This window comes from Panulirus ornatus, chromosome 27 (assembly GCF_036320965.1).
Source record: "Panulirus ornatus isolate Po-2019 chromosome 27, ASM3632096v1, whole genome shotgun sequence".
NCBI lineage: Eukaryota > Metazoa > Arthropoda > Malacostraca > Decapoda > Palinuridae > Panulirus > Panulirus ornatus.
Window position 1 is genome coordinate 14,124,227 of NC_092250.1, and position 15,287 is coordinate 14,139,513.

At 45.4% G+C, this 15,287-nt stretch overlaps 1 protein-coding gene across 1 annotated transcript in view; it reads left to right on the forward strand.

The window, feature by feature from the left end:
• Window positions 1–12,918: 12,918 nt before the first annotated feature.
• The window catches only part of LOC139757588 (thyrotropin-releasing hormone receptor-like), an 833,567-nt gene continuing 831,198 nt past the window's right edge, over window positions 12,919–15,287 (forward strand). The window contains exons 1-2 of the mRNA XM_071678214.1: window positions 12,919–13,055; window positions 13,969–14,154. The gene's annotated coding sequence lies outside the window, so the exon portion shown is untranslated. The remainder of the gene's footprint in view (window positions 13,056–13,968; window positions 14,155–15,287) is intronic.

Genomic DNA, 15,287 nt, shown 5'->3' on the forward strand with positions numbered 1-15,287 from the left:
GGAGTTTCCCAGTGCCCAACCCGGGGTAATCCATGCGATGATAGGATTTTGTTTCGTGTTTTTTTTTAGAGTTGGAATGGCTGTATCCTTTGTCGTTTGTTCTCAGACTAAAGTCAAAAGTTTGAAGATGATTGTGTGTGAGTTACGCTGTTGGTCGCGTAGTGTAAGTGTGTCTTTATAGGACCATGTGTTACAATACATCACGGTTATTTTGGTGTGTTCAGGCTAAAAGGGGGCTAGCTGGATCCTTGTATTTCTCTTGGCTCTTCCCCCATCTGTTTCGTTTTTATATTATTGATATTGAGTGAATACATTTTCCTGTGTTTGCTGCTTTGTTTTACCCCCATTTTCTTTCGTTTTATATTCATTACTGTGTTCTTTTAGTACACTTATTAATTGTTGTTGATGTTAGCTTTATCATAATTGTAATTATTGTTCTGCATAGATTGGAGTTGGTTTAGGATACTTTCGGATATTTTTGCCTTTTCTGTGGCTAGTAGTGATAAAAGCCATGTTCTGTACGTGAGAGTGGAATATTTACGTATAATGTATATCTAAAGACCTACTTGAAATATAAGATAGAAGGGATAGATATTCCATATCATATATGAATAAAAAATTTTTTTTAGAGATTTAGTATATCAAATTTATTCACCTGTGCTCTGAGGAACACGATTCATGCGACTAATAACAGCGAAAAACCCCCTTTTTTGCAGGTAATGCTGGCTGTATCTTCGTCTCCCTCACGTCTCTTACATGAACCAGGGACCCTCTTAGCCGCCTCCATCAGACGAGACGTGACTTAAACAATAGCACTCCAAGAGAAGTCCGGCTCCAGCCGGGAGAGAAGTTTTTAATTTTTCAGCTTTGTGGAGCATCCAAAAGAATGAGCACAGACTGCGAGGTCAAGCTAGCGACGTTTTGTCAGAAAATTGTGATGTTCGCGACGGGCGAAGACTACCATGAAATATATAAAAGGGAAAGAAAATGGAGAGTGTTGGGCAAGGTGGAGGTAAATATTTTTTTTTTCTTATTTCATCTTGGAATTTAAATGTGCATACCACTTGCTGAGGGATCATTGAATAGTTATACCAGACAGATACGTCATGTTCGTGTCCTGTAAGTGTGCTACATAGAAGAATTGACTTAATGACGAATATAGATCAGATTGACCGAGAGGATATATGTGTCAGAGGTGGAGGGAACGAAGAGAAGTGGGAGACCAAATTGGAGGGGGAAGGATGGGGTGGAAAAGATTTTGAGTGATCGGGGCCTGAACATGCAGGAGGGTGAAAGGCGTGCAAGGAATAGAGTTAATTGGAACGATGTGGTATACCGGGGTCGACGTGCTGTCAGCGGATTGAACCAGGGCATGTGAAGCGTCTGGGGTAAACCATGGAAAGTTTTGTGGGGCCTGGATATCGAAAGGGAGCTGTGGTTTCGGTGCAGTATTACATGACAGCTAGAGACTGAGTGTGAACGAATGTGGTCTTTGTTTTCTTTTTCTAGCGCTACCTCGTGCGCGTGCGGGGGGAGGGGGTTGTCATTTCATGTGTGGCGGGGTGGCAACGAGAAATGAATAAGGGCCTGACGATAAGCCTGACTGTTTAATTCAGAGAAGTTACGGAAAGGGAGAAAGACGAAAGAAGGAAGAGACTTAAACGGTTAAGCTTTTCGAAGAGGAAAACGAAAGTATGTACCTGGCCATCTTTTGTGGCAAGTTTCCACACAGGAATTATGGGGTAACAGCGGCCAGACGCGTATCACGGGTCTAAGGCTTGGTGGCAGAGACGTGCAGAGAGCAGCGAAATGATACACCTGTAGAAGAAGGAGAGAGGAGCAACAACATGACGGCTGACAGAGAGGAATGGGTTTGTGGAGATAGATGACATCTGTAAGATCTGACGAGACGGGAGGAAAGGCGTTTGAATCCACTCTCCCTTGTGGAGAGGTGGTGTAAGATCCACCTTAGATACGCTCTCAACATACCAGAGCTGGTAAGAAATAGCTTCCAACAGCATCTATAAAGGAACCACAACTCCTACAACCCAAAGATCAACTTGTATTCTACCACGAATAAGTTTAAGATTAGGAACTTCTTCACGGCCAGGAGTCTCAGTTGGAATCAAAATGCTCTCCACCAGACAATCCCTGAGTAGTTTATGGATTAGGTGGTCAAGGAGGAGGAGGAGGAGGTTGTAAATTTCTTAATAACGAAAATAAGTATATATACTGTATGTAATCATGGTCAGTGTCCAGCAGCCTCCTTCTCGAGGTACGTGCGAAGTCGATGAAGACTTAGGTACAAGAAGGCCAAAGGAGGAGGAGGAGGAGGAGGAAGAAGACGACTGGCATAATAAAAAGCCAAGAGTTTTGTGCTATTCTTAGCGGTGGCACCTCCGGCTGGCAAGCTGGACGCTAGGATATAACGAGCAAAAGCTGCTTATAAGCGACAGCCACGACCTCAGGGCCGGGCAAGAAGGTGGTGCTGAAGGCCATTATTATAGTTCGTTAATGGGGAAAGAAAAAAACCTATGCGAGAACGGATAGGTAGACTATATGGGGTCAGATGACGGATGGTAACGCGGGGGCTATCAGAGAGAGAGAGAGAGAGAGAGAGAGATTAAGATTCAGCTGATGAGGTATGGAAAAGGGAAGGACAGGATAGCTAAACAAAGGCATGGACGGGGATGGAAAGGGAGAGGCTGTGTAACGAAGAACTTCAAGTGTGTTAGAAAGAGCCACGTATTACAGTTGGCTTAATTAACGCTGCTTCCCAGAATGCTGTCGGTTGACTTAATTAGCCAGGATGAGTTGAAGAAGAAGACGACGCCACTGTAAACACTGCCATTTTCGCTAGAAGATTAAAAGTGTAAATTCATATCATAACTGAGGGATGATACAGTATCACTATGCCCTTCGAGTTCCAAGAGGGTACTTACTAATTTGACTTCATGATTAAAAGAAACCAGACATTGTACGTTCAAAAGATAATAAGAACTAGTGTACGTACGTTCATAAAATAATAAGAATGAGTGTACGTACGTTCAAGAGCTAATAAGAATTTGTGTACGTACGTTCAAAAGCTAATAAGAATTAGTGTACGTACATTCAAAAGCTAATAAGAACTAGTGTACTTACATTCAAAAGCTAATAAGAATTAGTGTACTTAACATTCAAAAGCTAATAAGAATTAGTGTACGTACATTCAAAAGCTAATAAGAACTAGTGTACGTACGTTCAAAAGCGAATAAGAACTAGTGTACGCACGTTCAAAAGCTAATAAGAATCAGTGTACGTACATTCAAAAGCGAATAAGAACTAGAGTACTTACATTCAAAAGCTAATAAGAATTAGTGTACTTACATTCAGAAGCTAATAGGAATTAGTGTACATTCAAAATCTAATAAGAATTAGTGTACGTACGTTCAAAAGCTAATAAGAATCAGTGTACGTACATTCAAAAGCGAATAAGAACTAGTGTACTTACATTCAAAAGCTAATAAGAATCAGTGTACTGGAATGATAGAGAATTCAGTTATTGCAGTTGATTTATAGCTTGGACAGTCAGTTCCTCGACCACAGTTATACCATTGTGTAAAGCTGTACTTCCTGACTCGTTCAGTTCCCTTTTACTCCACTGCTTTTCATCAGGTTTCTCATCCAGTTCCATCCAGTCTTGGGCCAGTTTGAGAACCCGGGAATTCGTTGTTTTCATAGCATTTCTTCGTCCTTGATAGCCACAGGGGAGGGTGTGTGTGTCTTCGTCTCTTCCTCTCCCCCACAAGGGAGGGTGTGTGTGTCTTCCTCTCTTCCTCTCCCGCACAAGGGAGGGTGTGTGTCTCTTCGTCTCTTCCTCTCCCCCACAAGTGAGGGTGTGTGTCCCTTCCTCTCCCCCACAAGGGAGGGTGTGTGTGTCTTCGTCTCCTCCTCTCCCCCACAGGGGAGGGTGTGTCTCTCTTCGTCTCTTCCTCTCCCCCACAAGGGAGGGTGTGTGTCTCTTCGTCTCCCCCACAAGGGAGGGTGTGTGTCTCTTCGTCTCTTCCTCTCCCCCACAAGGGAGGGTGTGTGTCTCTTCCTCTCCCCCACAAGGGAGGGTGTGTGTCTCCTCCTCTCCCCCAGGGTAAAGAGGCGATTGGTCTGCACTGTAAACAACCCAACCTCCTTCCCTCTCCCCGGGGGTGATGAATATAACAAGCTGACATTTCAGGTTTTTTCTTTTTTTCTTGACCAACACATTTTGTACGACCTGGTTGACTTGTTCACTGTCCCTTTCTGTCAAACTGGCATCTGTTCCCGTCTGTCTGAACCCCTCTTTGGACTGTTACTAAGTAACCACGTAGCTCATTGGCTGTCCAGCCTCTTCCTTATATACCACCTTGTGAGGTGGTTTGACTTGTGGCTTAACTGCTACTAATATGTAAGGTCCATCATACCGCCTGTTCCACCTGTTCCACTTCCATGTAAGATCCATTATACTGTGTTCTACCTGTTCCACTTTCATGTAAGGTTCATCATACTGTCTGTTCCACCTGTTCCACTTCCATGTAAGGTCCATCATACTGTCTGTTCCACCTCCATGTAAGATCCATCATACTGTCTGTTCCACCTCCAAGTAAGATCCATCATACTGTCTGTTCCACTTCCATGTAAGGTCCATCATAATATGTTCCACCTGTTCCACTTCCATGTAAGGTCCAATCATACCGTCTGTTCCACCTGTTCCACTTCCATGTAAGGTCCATCATACTATGTTCCACCTGTTCCACTTCCATGTAAGGTCCAATCACACTGTTTGTTCCACCTGTTCCACTACCATGTAAGGTCCCATCCCACTGTCTGTTTTACTTGTTCCACTTCCATGTAAGGTCCATCATACTGTCTGTTCCACCTGTTCCACTTCCATGTAAGGTCCAATCATACTGTCTGCTTCACCTGTTCCACTTCCATGTAAGGTCCAATCATACTATCTGTTCCATCTGTACTCCTGTTCCAATATCATGTAAGGTCTATTATACTATCTATTCCACCTGTTCCACTACCATATATGATCCATCTATGCCATAGGTTCCACATGTACTGCCACAATGTAAGACCCATCACAGTATCTGTCCCACCTTAACCCTGTTAGGTCACGTCACATTACATGACCCGACTCCATCACCTCATAACCTGGACCTAATTCAAAACCCGGAGGTTATAAAATGTCACGAAGGAGACCCATTTTTTTTCTTTCTTTTTTTTTTGTAGCCTTCCTCATAGATCAGAGACGAGCAGGAATTACAATCATTTCCTTTTTTTTTGGAAAGGGGGAGGGAGGGGAGGAGGAGCCGCTACTCCATCCTATTTATAACCAAATGGGCCGCTACTCCCTCTTATTTATAACCAAATGGGCCGCTACTCCCTCTTATTTATAACCAAATGGGCCGCTACTCCCTCTTATTTATAACCAAATGGTCCGCTACTCCATCTTATTTATAACCAAATGGGCCGCTACTCCCTCTTATTTATAACCAAATGGTCCGCTACTCCCTCTTATTTATAACCAAATGCTGACCAAACATTGATTTTGATGAACCTTGGCCCAAAGATATTTAAGGTGTGTGTGTGTGTGTGTGTGTGTGTGTGTGGAGGGGAACATCCTCTCTTGTCTCTTGTTTCTCTTCCTCGTATCTCATTTCTTGTAACCATTTCACCCTCCCGCCCAATCTCCCGTTTTCACTGCTACATCTGCTGCCTTGATAAGCTTCCGTTTTCATTGATGCAGCTGATGCTTCGATGAGAAGAGATTACTTTTGATCATTTTATCTCTCTTAATTTCTATTTGATATCCTCCGGCTTCACACACAAGTGCAACTGTTGTCTTTCATCATCTCCATAAAGCCAGGTTGAAGAGTTGTAGTTCTTATGGTCCTAATTGGTTAAATGTCTCCTGACACCACTTTTCTTTTCCCTCCTCTTCCTCCATTACCTTCCCGTCTTTCCAGGCGCGCGCGCGCGGGGGGAGGAGGAGGAGGAGGAGAAGTCATTAAGGAGGAAACGAAAATGGGGGAAGATGTTTTATGAACTCAAGGCTTTACAACTACGACTGAATTTCTCTCTCTCTCTCTCTCTCTCTCTCTCTCTCTCTCTCTCTCTCTCTCTCTCTCTCTCTCTCTCTCTCTCTCTCTCTCTCTCTCTCTCTGTGTGCCTGCTAATGTATTAAGTTTACATGTATTTATCTATTTATCTATCTATCCATTTTTGACGCCCGTTCCCTCCAAGAACTCCCATCAAGGGGGTAACCACAGTAGACGAGTTTCTCGAAAAATGTCTGTCAGACATCTTGAGTGATAGCTCTCTCTTCCTCCAAACATCTTGAGTGATAGCTCTCTCTTCCTCTAAACATCTTGAGTGAATCTTCTCTCTTCCTCCAAATATCTTGAGTGATTCCTCTCTCTTCCTCTAAAAATCTTGAGTGAATCTTCTCTCTTCCTCCAAACATCTTGAGTGATTCCTCTCTCTTCCTCCAAATATCTTGAGTGATTCCTCTCTCTTCCTCCAAACATCTAGAGTGATAGCTCTCTCTTCCTCCAAATATCTTGAGTGATTCCTCTCTCTTCCTCCAAACATCTTGAGTGATAGCTCTCTCTTCCTCTAAACATCTTGAGTGAATCTTCTCTCTTCCTCCAAACATCTTGAGTGATTCCGCTCTCTTCCTCCAAACATCTTGAGTGATAGCTCTCTCTCTCTCTCTCTCTCCTTGCAGACATCTTGAGTAATTCCTCTCTTTTCCTCCAAACATCTTGAGTGATAGCTCTCTCTCTCTCTCTCCTTGCAGACATCTTGAGTGATTCCTCCTACGGCCTGCAGACATCTTAGTTCGTTCCTCTCCCAGGCTGTAGCCGCGTTAACTGGACTGTGGATGAAGCAAGCGGGAGACGAGAAGTTAGCCAAAGAGTGAGTGACCCACCATCATTCATTGCTCTGGCTTCGAAGACCACGAAAAAAAATTGCCTAAAGGAAGTTGAGTGTTTATCCCGAAATCATCAGCCCAGCTTTCTTGAGAAGAAGAAGAAGAACAGATAGGGTGACACTCTTAGCTGCCCCTCCACACACCTGCCTGAAGCTCCAAAAGGTGACGCTCCTAGCTGCCCCCCACACACCTGCCAGAAGCTCCAAAAGGTGGCATTCGTAGCTTCCCCCACACACCTGCCTGAAGCTCCAAAAGGTGACATACCTAGCTGCCCCCACACACCTGCCTGAAGCTCCAAAAGGTGACACTCCTAGCTGACCCCACACACCTGCCTGAAGCTCCAAAAGGTGACGCTCCTAGCTGCCCCCACACACCTGCCTGAAGCTCCAAAAAGGTGACACTCTTAGCTGCCCCCACACACCTGCCTGAAGCTCCAAAAAGGTGACACTCCTAGCTGCCTCCACACACCTGCCTGAACCTCCAAAAAGGTGACACACCTGGCTGCCCTCACACACCTGCCTGAAGCTCCAAAAGGTGACATTCCTAGCTGCCCCACACACCTGCCTGAAGCTCCAAAATGTTGACACACCTGGCTGCCCCCACACACCTGCTTGAAGCTCCAAAAAGGTGACACACCTGGCTGACCCCACACACCTGCCTGAAGCTGCCAAATCTCGATAAGCTACAAGATCCTTCGAGTCCAACATCCACCCTCCACTCCACGACATGGGTGAGTTTCCCCTCATGGTTCTTTACCCTACCGACCTAATGGCCTCCTGTAGTCCCACATGATATTGACCCTGATCATCCATTTGTTATTGTCCCTCATCTCGGCTCTTCCCTCCCTCCCACATTGCACAGGCCTTGCCCAGCCTCACTTGCTATTTTTCTCCATGCTACCCACACTGCTCCACTATCCACTGTGGCCCTACACAACACTGTGCAAATCTACATTTTCATGTCTTGCCTATCACTCTCATCTCAGTCACAAAATACCCTGCTCTGTGTTTGTGTAATCTTACCATCCAACATTACCATGATAAACAACGACAAAGAACAAAAAAAAAAACAAATTCTTCTTCGAGTCGCAATCATGTAAGATCTTTAAACGCAGCAGTACCCACGAAGGCCATACGAAGTAACGCACGAATCCCGGTAGAACTGATCGTAGAATCCTCACACATACACTGGTCAACTCACGAATAACGCAGTCATTGCTTTGTACATAACAAGGCTTCAGTATGATGAAAGGCGATGATTTGTGGAACCACATCACGTACGCAACCTTATCATCCATCCCCCTCGCCTTTTACCATGAATACATCAAAGGTTGGTGTTGGTAGATCCAATTTGGCCAAGGTTAGACTCGTTGACCAATGGGAAACTTTGTTTCTAGGGAAACTTTCGTTTAATACAGTCGTTGAACACAAGTGGTATTTTGGGACGGTAGTCAACGAGGTGTGCCCTGCATCTCTAGTTCTGATCCTAGTCGCAGACCTTAAATTATACCTAAAGTCCAGTGTTTGTCATGGGCTCTGGTGCAGCCATGAAATGGTATTGCCTAACAAAATTAATTTCAATGATAACCGTGTGGGTCTCTCTCTCTCTCTCTCTCTCTCTCTCTCTCTCTCTCTCTCTCTCTCTCTCTCTCTCTCTCTCTCTCCTCTCTCTGCCTGAGGTTAGTATAGAAACGTTCAAAAGAAGACTTGACCAATGGCTAAAGACAGTTCCAGATGAGCTTAAGATAGGCATTCATACATTGTCCTTATATATATATATATATATATATATATATATATATATATATATATATATATATATATATATATATATATATATTACCTACGATGAGAACACGTGACGATCACATAGAACTATGTTAGTGTAACATATGAACCTGTTCTACACATCAGCGACTCGTTTTACATCATCGTAATTGTACCAAAGCTGAATTGGTTGAGGTGACTTGAACGTGTCTTTCTGGGCTTTAATATTTCTTCGTTTTTCTGTGAAAATCTTTGGTTTTGGTGATCAACTTGGATTCACCAATAGTATTTCCATCGCTTGTGTCCTTATAGGATAATAAAGTATCATAATCGGTTGGTGTAGAGAACTGTACAATGTGTCACGCCGCACTACTTTCACACGTATCCCTCCGCACTGTCACACAATCAGTCACACACACTCAGTAAATCAGTGGGTACCTTCCCGTTGTGGGACGTATGGTTATGCCACATTGCTCCTCTATAATCACTCTGTTTATACTAAACAGTTCAAGACATTTTAACTTGACTTTCATCTACAAGGTCCACATGGCGCAGTGATTGGTATAGAGTGTGGGAAAGGCACGAAAACATTAGAGCACACACGTATATACCGACCGTTAGTGTTGACAGCTGCCCAGCCCAGCCCGCCATGGCGCGACCGTAGTTCTACACCACCACATATCACGCCATCCACGCTCTGTGCCTCACGCCAGGCCCTTCAAGACGTCCTGTAAGCAAGGCATCTGTGCAACCGTGCCATGAACCAGCAAGCGAAGAGAAGAGTCAGGTGCTGAAGCCGCTACAGACGCCAGACCAGAGATATAACATCGCCGGATAGGGTGGGTGAGTTGCTAAACGAGGCAAGTAGCAGCTCGCAGCAGAGCAAGCTGCCACAGCCAGGTGAGTTAACCTGGTAGGTTCGTCTCTAGTCACAGTGATACCATTACTGCTGAGAGCAACCGATTTGACTAGGCAACACCTTCCCCCTGTGATACGCCAGCCACCATGGCTCTCTTCCAGCGTCTCGCCGCCCTGTGAAGTCAAGGAACTACGACAGATGGTCCGCCAACCAGCGAGGACCCAGATAGAATACTTGTGGATTTGGCTTCAACGCTGAGATGCGAGCCGCGCTAGCGCATGCTATGTGTGTGCAAGAGGACGATTTACGCGTTGACGGTGGGCCAGGTTCGCCCCCCCCTACATCCGAGCACATCTCCAGCGGCAGTGTGGCGTGGCCTTGAGGAGTCAAGCTTTGAGGAAAGACGACAGCATGAAAGGGACTCGTTCGATGACTTTTGTCGACGGCTCCAAAGGAGCTGGGCCTGTGTGATGCGGAGGTGTATGAATCGTGTGTCTCGACGAGGAGCGAATGGTGACAGCGCACAGCGTCTGGAGTAAAGGAAGGATCAGCAGGTCAAGGAGCAACTCTTGGCTCTATTCACACCGCCAGCCCGTTCGTTCGGGGACTTTTTCCGGGAGGGGGAGTACCTGCTGCCACACATCGACTGGCTCTTGGATGGCCACATAGTCAGTTCGCGATCACGGGATTCGAAGAGGGTGCTCAGGTGACGGGGCATCAACCATGATGTGTCGTCGCCACAATAGAACCCCTCCACAAGTCGAGGCCAGCCCACGTCAGGCAAGTGAAATTACTCGTGTGAAGACGGATTGAAGGGGGGGGCGGTAAACCAAAACAACCAGAGGGGTGGTTCGATGACGGCTCTCTGCACACTGCACTGTTCCTCTGTAATCACTCCATATAGTAAACAATCGTGAACTTGTTCCCGTGCCTTTCGTACACAATACAGAAGACACACGATCTGTACGTCTTTCTGCTCCGACCACATTCATTTCTGTTCTTTCCGCCCTCATGAATGGTTCGAACCGAATGGTCTCTTGTTCGACGTGTTACATTCGAGTCTCACAAGTACGCTTATTAAGTCTAGTGTGAACCATGATTTACCACAGATGTGTTTTTGTTGTGTGTGATCATCGTTGAGCAGATAAAGGAGACATCTCTGTAGTGTCTCCCAGCCCTCCTGCTGGTGGTAGGAACCCATCCACACTGCCTCCTTCACTCCTCCCTTTTACCCACTCCCTCGCTGGCGGGAGGAGTAATAACTTCTCTCATATTAACTCGTCTGTGATTGTACTCACGTATGCCCGACCTCACCTCACGTTTCTCCACAGGTATTCACGGTATTAAGACCAGCTGACTGATTGACTGACTCCCGATAATCCATCCATCAACGATAGTGGTATCCGGGCTGACGGTGATGGTACATCCAGGCTGACGGTGATGGTACATCCAGGCTGACGGTGATGGTACATTCAGGCTGACGGTGATGGTACATCCAGGCTGACGGTGATGGTACACCCAGGCTGACGGTGATGGTACATCCAGGCTGACGGGTGATGGTACATCCAGGCTGACGGTGATGGTACATCCAGGTTACAGGTACATGCAATATTTCATACAAAAAAATTAATAGATAATTTTAGTTGTAAATATAAGATATTTTTATCATTTTAACTCTAAATTTCCAATAAATTGTTTGATAAACATTTATTTCTAGTATTTTAGTTATTTTTTAAAAAAAGAAAATCTGCTGCTAATGTCGCGGCAGATAATTCTAATCAGTTAGTTTAAGCTGACGCTGTAGGTACGTCCAAGCTGACGGTGATGGTACCGTCCAAGCTGACGGTGATGGTACGTCCAGACTGACGGAGGTGCTGCGTCCAAGCTGACGGCGATGGTAGGTTCAAGCTGACGGTGATGGTACGTCCAAGCTGACGGTGATGGTACGTCCAAGCTGACGGTGATGGTACGTCCAGGCTGAGGGTACAGGTAAATCTAGGTTGACGGTGATGGTACATCCGGCGTTGATGGTGATGGTACTTCTGGCGTCGAAGGTGATGGTACATCCGGCTTGGTGATGGTGCATCCCGCGTTGATGGTGATGGTGCATCCCGCGATGATAATGATGGTACATCCCGCGTTGATGGTGATGGTACATCCAGCGTTGACATTGATGGTACATCCGGCCTTGATAGTGATGGTACATCCGGCTTGGTGATGGTACATCCCGCGTTGATGGTGATGGTACATCCCGCGTTGATGGTGATGGTACATCCCGCGTTGATGGTGATGGTATATCCTGCGTTGATGGTGATGGTACATCCCGCGTTGATGGTGATGGTACATCCCGCGTTGATGGTGATGGTACATCCAGGCTGAGGTTACAGGTACATCCAGGCTGACGGTGCTGATACATCCATGCTGACGGTGATGGTACATCCCGGCTGACGGCGCTGATACATCCATGCTGACGGTGAGGGTACATCCATGCTGACGGTGATGGTACATCCAGGCTGACGGCGCTGATAATCCATGCTGACGATGATGGTACATCCAGGCTGACGGTGATGGTACATCCAGGTTACAGGTACATCCAATATTTCATACAAAAAAATTAGTAGATAATTTTAGTTGTAAATATAAGATAATTTTATCATTTTAACTCTAAATTTCCGATAAATTGTTTGATAAACATTTATTTCTAGAATTTTAGTTATCTTTTAAAAAAAGAAAATCTGCTGCTAATGTCGCGGCAGATAATTCTAATCAGTTAGTTTAAGCTGACGCTGTAGGTACGCCCAAGCTGACGGTGATGGTACGTCCAAGCTGACGGTGATGGTACATCCAAGCTGACGGTGATGGTACGTCCAGGCTGATGGTGATGGTACGTCCAGGCTGACGGTGATGGTACGTCCAAGCTGACGGCGGTGCTACGTCCAGGCTGACGGTGATGGTACGTCCAGGCTGAGGGTACAGGTAAATCTAGGTTGACGGTGATGGTATATCCGACGTTGACAGTGATGGTACATCTGGCGTTGACGGTGATGGTACATCCTGCATTGACGGTGATGGTACATCCGGCGTTGATGGTGATGGTACTTCTGGCGTCGAAGGTGATGGTACATCCCGCGTTGATGGTGATGGTACATCCAGCGTTGACATTGATGGTACATCCGGCCTTGATAGTGATGGTACATCCGGCTTGGTGATGGTGCATCCCGCGTTGATGGTGATGGTATATCCTGCGTTGATGGTGATGGTACATCCAGGCTGAGGGTACAGGTACATCCAGGCTGACGGCGCTGATACATCCATGCTGACAGTGACGGTACATCCAGGCTGACGGCGCTGATACATCCATGCTGACGGTGACGGTACATCCATGCTGACGGTGATGGTACATCCATGCTGACGGCGACGGTACATCCAAGCTGACGGCGCTGATACATCCATGCTGACGGTGCTGATAGTATAGGTACGTCCAGGCTGACACTGCTGGATCATCATGAAACACATCCACTCATGTCAGTTTCTCCACACATTATTTTTTTCTATCATCCTAAACTTAATGATTGTGTTCATATGCAAATTATTCTCAAGGTACTGTCATTTAATTACTCATTATTTTCCTTTCTCATCTGTCTACTACATCATTACTTCGTAATTTACTTGATAAATCATGAATAAATAGCCTATTTTATCGTGACGACTTCAACGTCATTAATTCCCATTTATTTATTAAGTTATATTCCCGGTATACCGTCTTTCCCCCCCCCCCCTACTCCCCCCTCGCTCCTCATTATCATGCACTCTCTCTCTCTCTCTCTCTCTCTCTCTCTCTCTCTCTCTCTCTCTCTCTCTCTCTCTCTCTCTCTCTCGCCTCTCCTTTTGCTCTCACCCACCTCCCTCATTTCTCGGCTCTCTCTCTCTCTCTCTCTCTCTCTCTCTCTCTCTCTCTCTCTCTCTCTCTCTCTCTCTCTCTCTCTCTTTCTCTCTCTCCTTTTGCTCTCTCACCCACCTCCCTCATTTCTCGGTTCTCTCTCTCTCTCTCTCTCTCTCTCTCTCTCTCTCTCTCTCTCTCTCTCTCTCTCTCTCTCTCTCCCATCGCAGGGCCTCGCGCCCTCATCCCTCCTGTGGTCCAAGTCCCTTAAACCTCAACTCTCTCTCTCTCCTCGTTCGTAACTCCTCGTTACCAGTCTTTGACCAGTCTGTGGGGTTAGTCCCCCGCTTACTCACATGCTTTGGTCTGTACCGAGCGATCCACATAGGCATGATTTCTACTACATATGAAGCAGCAGCTTATATCTCATATAACCGAGTCTGATCAATATATATTTGACTATCTCATTATTTCTCGCTTAATTCCTGTACATCATTCTCTTTTACAGGGGGGAAGAAAAGAAGCCTTACCAAAATTTTGAGCGAAATAGTGCTTAAGAAGAGTTGGCCAAGCGAGCAAAAAAGAGGCTCTGTGAATTAAGCTATAGGGGGAGCGTCTTCAGTACAAGTGATACTCGAGGGGGAGGCTTCGAGTTCCATGTGAAATTTGGGAATGAGGAGCGACCTGTTGATGTGTGAGTATGGCTCATACATGATGAATATCGTGAGCAGTGTGTGTGTGTGATTGTGCTACAGGGGAGAGAGTAGTGCTACCCCGTCTCTTCTTCACTTTGGACAAGTGTCTTTAATCCTGTGTCTGTATACACACACACACACACACACACACACGCCCCAGCCGAGGCCAGATACCCATTTTCTCTGTTATCCCTGAGGGGCAGGATGAACACTTGGGTTGGGTCTAAGCCCACTGCCATACCCAAGATTCGAACCCATACGCGTCCAATCACAAACTCGAACTACCACACCCTTGACGCCCGTGTGTGTGTGTGTGTGATTACTATTTTTTTGTGTTACAGGGAATGAGGTTTTTTTTTTTTGACAATTGTGCTGTATCGTCTCATAGCTTTGTATGATATGTTTACGTGCTGTACCTTGGTTTTGATTGGGTGTACAAGCGCATCGTAGCCTAGGCTCCCTTTTACACCAATATAGAGCAAAGTATACTGCTTTTGGAAGGTATTTTCTTCAACAGAGGGTGATGTAAACATATTCTACGAGAAATAAGTGATAATGTTTAATGCGCATGGGGGAAAATAATGCTTTAGGTTTTGACATCAAAAAGTTGTAGCATTCAATGTTTATTTAAGAATTTGTTCTACTAAGGGTGAAAGTACATTTAACCTGACCAGGATGTTTCGCAAGCTTTGTGCAAAGGTATATAGTGACTCTCATCATATTTGCACTATGGAATATATGAACTGTTGACTTCGTACTTGATAATCATATGTATGACGATAGTTTTCATTATTGTCGCTCAAAATGTGCTTCCACCATCCAAAATGTCTGCAAGGGACTTTGACAATTATCATTTCTAAATGGCAATTCTCTGACCGAAATTTTGAGTGCTTGTTTAATGTACATATTACAAGGAAAACTGTAGTTAATTGGCATCATTACTGGAATGATGTTGTTACTCGTCTTGCCTCATATACAACCCCACCTTGCCTTTGTTTTGAGCAGAGCAAGCGTTAGTATTCGTAGAATTACTCTAGCTGTGTACATTGCACACGTAAGATTTCTATAAGGTACCAGTAGAGTGGTATCACAGATGTTATCCCTGGGGATAGGGGAGAAAGAATACTTCCCA